This window comes from Aplysia californica, unplaced genomic scaffold (genome assembly GCF_000002075.1).
Source record: "Aplysia californica isolate F4 #8 unplaced genomic scaffold, AplCal3.0 scaffold00154, whole genome shotgun sequence".
Classification (NCBI taxonomy): domain Eukaryota; kingdom Metazoa; phylum Mollusca; class Gastropoda; order Aplysiida; family Aplysiidae; genus Aplysia; species Aplysia californica.
In genome coordinates, this window is record NW_004797424.1 from 1,081,968 (window position 1) to 1,088,888 (window position 6,921).

The 6,921-nt window shown below is 37.8% G+C and overlaps 1 long non-coding RNA gene across 1 annotated transcript; it reads left to right on the plus strand.

Annotated features, from left to right (window-relative positions):
• The first annotated feature begins 95 nt into the window (after positions 1-95).
• Positions 96-1,220, plus strand: LOC118477615. The gene is made up of 2 exons (XR_004858491.1): positions 96-277; positions 1,024-1,220. It is a non-coding gene; the product is annotated as an uncharacterized LOC118477615 (long non-coding RNA).
• Positions 1,221-6,921: the final 5,701 nt, after the last annotated feature.

Below are 6,921 nucleotides of genomic sequence, written 5' to 3' on the forward strand. Positions count from 1 at the left end.
AGAGTGAAAGAGAGACAGACAGACAGACAGACAGGAAGACAAACAGACAGACAGACAGACATACATACAGACAGATAGACAGAGGGATGAGTATGCCTAACTCACCAACGTTTTCCACCTCAGACCGGCCTATCCGGTGGTACCTATTGTGACGTCATTACTGGCAACCTGGAGAACGGCAAGTGTACTGGTGGGTCAGTGACGGTCGGTGGAGACGGAAAGGCCAGAATCCACATCAGTCACAGCAGCCGCGACCCCATGCTCGCCCTACACGTTGGTGAGTTACAAGAACCGTTGTAGTTGTTGGTGGTCGTGATGTTGTCGTGGTTGTTGTTGTTGTTGTTGTTGTTGTTGTTGTTGTTGTCGTTGTTGTTGTTGTTGTTGTTGGGTGTGTGAGTGGTAGCCTATCCGTTTGAAATGTTTGGAGCCCCGAAGAGCTGTTGTTGTTGTGGTGGTGCAGTTGTTGTTGTTGTCATTTTGTTGTTGTTGTTGTTGTTGTTGTTGTTGTTGTTGTTGTTGTTGTTGTTGTCACCTCCTCTTTGTCTCCTCCCTCCATCTCCTCACACTTCTACTTTTCTTCTTCCTCCTCTTTTTCCTCTTCCTCTTTGTCATTCCTCTCTTCTTTTTCCTCCTCTTTCTCCTCGTCATTTCTTTCCATTCTTCTTCCATCTCTTTCTCCTCTTTCTTCTTCTCTTCTTCATCTTACCCTTTTTCTTTTCTTCCTTTTTCTATTCCACTTCTTCCTATCCTTTTCCTTCGTCACCTTTATTTTCTTTTCATCCCCAAAGACCTGCCTCCTCCTCCTCCTCCTCCTCCTCCTCCTCCGTCTCCATCTTCTACCCCTCCCCCTCTTCCTCTTTCTCTACCCCCCCTACATCTCTCCACCTCTATCCTTTTCTCCTCCTCTCTCCTTCTTAAAACCATCATCTCACTCCTTCTCCTCCTCTTTCACACCTCCTTCTCCATCTCCCTCCTCTTTCTACTACTCCTTCTAACGAGGGTTGTGCATTTTTCTCTCCCTAGGTGCCAAAGTGGGATCAACCGAGAAAAGACACTGAGGACACATTGAAGGGAAATCGTTTTTTGTCCTCATTTTACATCAGATTCCTTCTTTGTATGACACATTTGTGTCTCATGTCTGATAAGTAGTTGAGATTTATTGTTCTTTGATTCTCTGACTTCAAATTGGACTGTGTAAAATAAATTGTTCATTATAAGAATACTCGTGTTGTCTTTTGATGCATATTGTTCACACTTCCTTGTTTGTGTCTTATTTTCTTGTTTGAGTAAGAGTTATACGGCACTTGCCTCACGATTAGGTCATATACATGCAGCAAATTAAAAGTGTTACAAGAGAGTAACAAACACAAAAAGAAGGAGGAGAGATCAGGACCAGGGGCGAAGGCTGACTTGTTTGACAGGGTAATCAAAGTGACATGGGACCAGATAGGGCCTGGATATATCACACTCACACAAGTCACAAGAATCTTACTTACTGTAGGCGGCAACTAAACTCTCAGTTGTGAATGAAAACAAATCCTGAATTCATGTTGTATGCATATTCAACCGCTAAAATAATCGGGAAAGTATTTCATTAAATATTCATTCTAACTAACCTTAAACTTAACTTTAGATTTGAATACACGAACACCAAGGAAAAAACCAGAGATGTCATTAAGTATTTAATTCCAACAAACATTAAATCTATCTTAAGATGTGAATACACAAACACAAAGCAAAGAGGCAGAGATGTCAGTAATACATGTCTTTTTTTTGGTTGGAAACACCAGTGAGTCTAAACTCTTTGGTAGAGCATGCCAATTATAATTTTTTTATTTCACATTTGGCTGTTTTTGTCTAGCTTTTCGCGGCCAGGAGCCGGTGTCATAATCGAAGTCATGATCTGATTATAGGACGTTAAAAAGTCGAGAAAAAAAACAAACAAGCACTCGCAGCAGTCAATATATGATTAGGAGTTAGTTCCCCTCACATCTGTGAGGTAGACTCGACCAGTGTAATAGTTAGCTTACATAATCAGCGCGTGTGGTTGCTTATAACCGTGGCTCGAAAGATGTGAACAGGGTATATGTGGCAATGAAACAGTTTTGACTTCTATGCACATGTTCCCTTCGACTCTATTGGTAGACTCTTCTAGTCTCACTTTAAGCTTACTTAATCAAAGCTTGTGACTGCTTATGGAGTGGCCAGATAGGGGCGAGCAGGCTTTTTCTGTGGCAATGAAACGGTTTTGAAGGTTAGGCATAGTCTATTGTTCATTGGTGATTATGAACGTCTTTTTACATTTAATTTATGAGGTTTACGTCTTTGGGTGAGTTTGACTGCGACAATGTTTCAAATAGAGCTTTGCCACTGATCAGGACAATAAATACTTGAAAACAAAGAAGGAGCAAACCACACCAGAGCACCCGCCAACCACCCACATGTCTTTTTTCAAAATGTGTCAAACTTTTCTTTTCCAGAATTGGTTTAATTTGCCGAAAGAAAAGCCACAATCATCTTAATCCGTATTTCTTCTTTTCGTTTTTATATAAAGAGGTATTCTGCTCTACAAATAAAGTACAAGAATTTCTAACACCCAATCCGGTAGATCCTGAGCTTAGATAGATCCATACTCTTACATTTCGTTGGAAAGTTGTCATGTCCAAATGTCCCACGATCAAAAAGTGAGATTTTTCAGCCGTTGGAAAGATGCTGTTTCAAATCTTTTACAAATCATATCTACATACGGCTAAGTATCTTTTTCTGCTTAATTTTTCAATATCATCATCATTACCTTTCTCAACCTGGATCAGGATATAGGCCACGAACTAACACCTGCCGAATATTTAAATTTCCATCAAATAAGTCACGCGTACAAGCACCACAGATTAAGAAATTGCAATTATTCCCCCCCCCCCCCCCACACACACACAAAAATTCATATGCGCACACCGGTTTGGTGCACAAGTCAGAAACAAAAACAAAACGAGACCTGTTGATTGTATCATGAGGCGGTGGAATCAGGCTCTCGTCAAATTTTGGGCATGTACAGTTATTGGTATCATCTTAAAGCATGTTCATTTGTCTTGCATCGGATGAAAAAAATACCCATCTATCTTAAATAGAAGTCGAGATATCTCCAATTGGAGAAGGTGGGAGTCACCTGGTTTCCGAGGTAAAATATTTCGAGAAAATGGCCTCCAAATTTCCACAGCTTGAGAGTCATTGGGAAAAGAAAGTTTTTTGTGCCTTTAATTAGGTTTTTCAGTACAATACATACATAAATATGTTTATAAATACACTTAAAATGTGTTGAGCCAAAATACCAATATTCGATAAAAATTCACAAACCATTGATAATAATAATAATAATAATAATAATAATAGTAATAATAATAATAATAATAATAATAATAATAATAATAATAGTAATAATAATAATAATAATAATAATAACTTTTCTGTCATAATAACAATATTAATAAAGTTCTATTTTTGCCACCACATGCAAAAGATGTGAGTTTTATTCGAGATTACAGACGGTTTTTTAACCCTGTAGTTTTGTTGGGTTTTGGGTTGTTGTTTTTTTGTCTTCTGAGATGTTGCATCTCTCTCCGACGGGGTTGGCGTTGAGAGGCAATTTCAAAGAGGTCTGCCTCCTTATTGATCTAAATTGTGTTGATAGGGGAGTAAAACACTTACAACTATTTCTTTTAAACAAGACAGTTTTCGGTGTGAAAACTGACAAACTCAGACTGTTTTGTGGTGTTGTTTTTAATGGGGAAGAACTTTTGTTTCAGAAATAAATTAAGATGCAGAAACAGTAATGTCACCATCTATAGTCCAGGAAAAAAGAAGACAACGAAAGGCATTCTTTTAACTTATTACGTCTGATGCGGTTTGCTCCTTCTTTCCTATCAAACATCTATTGTCCTATTTTCTTCTCCTCCTCATATGACCTTATGCAGTTGCGAGCGCCGTAACCCCCCCCCCCCCCCGAAAAAATAAACAAAAAACAACAAGATTGTTTGTGATCTAAAAAGCCAGATACTTATACGGTCGTAATTCTGAGACATTCAAATTTTGTTGGCAAATCGTTTAATGTTGGTCGTTTCAAACTCACGGTTGATCTGTATGCTTCCGTGGAAGCTGATAATGTTTCTGAGTGTTCTCAGGGGGTCTTCTGGTGTAATAATAGTTGTAAAGCGCATAGAGCATGCTATTGAGCATTGATATGCGTTATATAACTGCAATTATTATTATTATGATGATGATTATTATTATTATCATTATTATTATTATTATTATTATCATTATTATTATTATTATTATTATTATTATTATTATTATTATTATTATTATTATTATTATTATTATTATTATTATTATTGTTATCACAGTTTTTTTCTGGTTTGTGTTTGTGTAGTTGTAGCAACCAACAAAACGTTATGTTTTACAACTTGGTTTTGCAATTGTACAAGCCACTTTGTACTGACTAGACTTTAATCAAGCGTGTTTCTGATTTCAGAAGCCAGATACAGTCGTAATTCTGAGACACTCAAATTCCCTTTGTAAGTCGTTATGTTGGGCATTTAATGTTGGTCGTTACCTTCTAAGTGTTGATCAAATATTGTTTTGCTTTGCATGCATACGTGTAGTTCTAACGACCAACAATTTTTTTTGGTTTTACAACCTGGTGTTGCAATTTTACAAACAACTTGGTACTGACTAGATTGTAACCAAGCAAGCGTTTTTTAAACTCTGATAAGCCAGATATAGTCATAATTCTTAGACACCCGTACTTCCCTTTAAATTTTGTTGTTGGTGGTTACTATGTGGGTCGTTCCATTCAAAGTGTTGAGCATAATATTTTTGATTTTGTGAATATGTATCTGTCACAATCGACAAATTGTTTTTTCTTTTACAACCTGGATCTGCAATTTTACAACAAATTTCTACTGACTAGAACCTAGACAAGCATGTTCCTGATCTAAAAAGCCAGATACCAGCTAGTCGTAATTTTCAGACACCAAGATGTCCTCTCTAAGTCTTCTTTTTGTCTGTACTGTGTTTGTCGCCACATTCTCTGTATTGACCATATTATATTTGGTTTATGTATGTATACTTGGAACAACCAACAAAACCTTTCGTTTGACAACCTGGCTCTGCAATTTTACAAGCAATTTTGTACTGAATAGATTGTAGGAAAGCGTGTTTGTGATCTGAGAAGCCAGATGCAGTGGGAATTCTTAGATGTCCAACTTTCCTTTGTAAGGTGATTTTATGGTATGACCGTATTTATATCACACTGGGTTGTTTGGGGTTGTTGTTGTTGTTTGTTTGTTTTTTTCATTGTATCCGAGTGCGCACCTCGTCTGCTGAATATATATTTGAAAATTGAAGCAGTGTAAGTGCTTTACACCAGGACGAATTAAGAAACTTTGATTGAATGTCGATTTGTTTGAGAAAGGATAGAGGGGGGGGGGGGCGGTCAGTTTCAGTACTGTTTGATGCCTCATTGGACGCTACACAGGCGTAAAAATACCACCAAGCCCTAATTGAATAGAGTCCAGGCTTGGGTGAGATTATATTATCTATTATCTATTTGTGGTGGCCGAATTTTGCTATTCAAAAGGCTTTTTAATGGCTGCATCGATCGACATGCTGTTTTCGCCAAAAGATTCTTTAAAATATTCTCCAGATCATGGCTTTTTCAGTTTTGAGACCGTTTTGCTACAAAGAGCTAAATTTCTTTATTTCGTTGATCGCTTTGGTAGGCCGACGCTTCTGTCTCTGTAATTTTAGAAAATCCGGTGCAGAAGGGATATTTTGCGAGGCGCATTTTTGTTTTGAGCGTATAGATCTAGATCTAGACCTTCTAATTTTTTTTTATTGTTCCATTCCAGTAGAGTGTAAACATAGTAGGCCAATGACTTTCAGTTGATGTTAATGCACCGATCATTCCTTTCATTGAAAGGGAGCCCAGCTACTAATCTTTAATACAACAGTGCCATTTCGTTCACAGTGAGTACACAAATAAAACTGCAAGAGAAAGTCCATTTAATTCGGTAAAACCTTTACTATAGCAACACAGACTGTAATACAAAAGTCTAGAGGGCAAAAAGTTTCTTGCTTTAGCAACGATTTAACATAATGTCCGGAAACACGCGAAGATTAAGTACACAGACACATAACTAAAAAAGCAAAAGCCGAAGGGTTTTCGTGATTCATTGAGAGAAATATCCTTGTTGTTAAGGGAAGAAAGGAACTTCTAATTCAGGTCAAGAAATAAAACTGAACTCTAATTATATCATCGGCTGTGACATTTTTGTTCTTTGCCAGAAAAGGAATTTTGATGTACTCCTCCTTTGTCCGGCCAGGGAAAAGGGAGTGCCTCAGACCAAGAGGACTACATGTTGCGTTGCAGTCTTCCGGGAACCACCAGCCGACGCCATGTTTGCTGGCGCACTTGTTTTCTGATGCTTCCTGGTCCCAGGCAGAAAAACGAAGACCTGTGATGTTCTCAAAACAGTTGTCCATGTGGATGTCGTCACCCAGTTTGTTCTGAATACTTTGTTTATGACTGCTATATGAGATTGGATAACCGTCACTGGGAGTACCGATAACAAGTCCCGCATAATCCCAATACAAATGAAATGATTTTTCAGTGGTATACAAAACTTGAAGCCTGGTCTTACTGTAGCCTCTCTGGTTGAGAGTTCTGGCGTTGTCAAGTCCTATCCAATAATTATTTATATTGATGTAATAACCATAGACAAAGTCATTAAACGTTCTGTTATTTGCAATATTCCCATTAGACCTGAAGATGAATGTGTGTGTCTGTGTTTTTTTAGAGCAGATTACAGTAATTAGCATCGAGTTGTCTCCATAGATGTCTAAGGTAACCTTCATGAAATTACT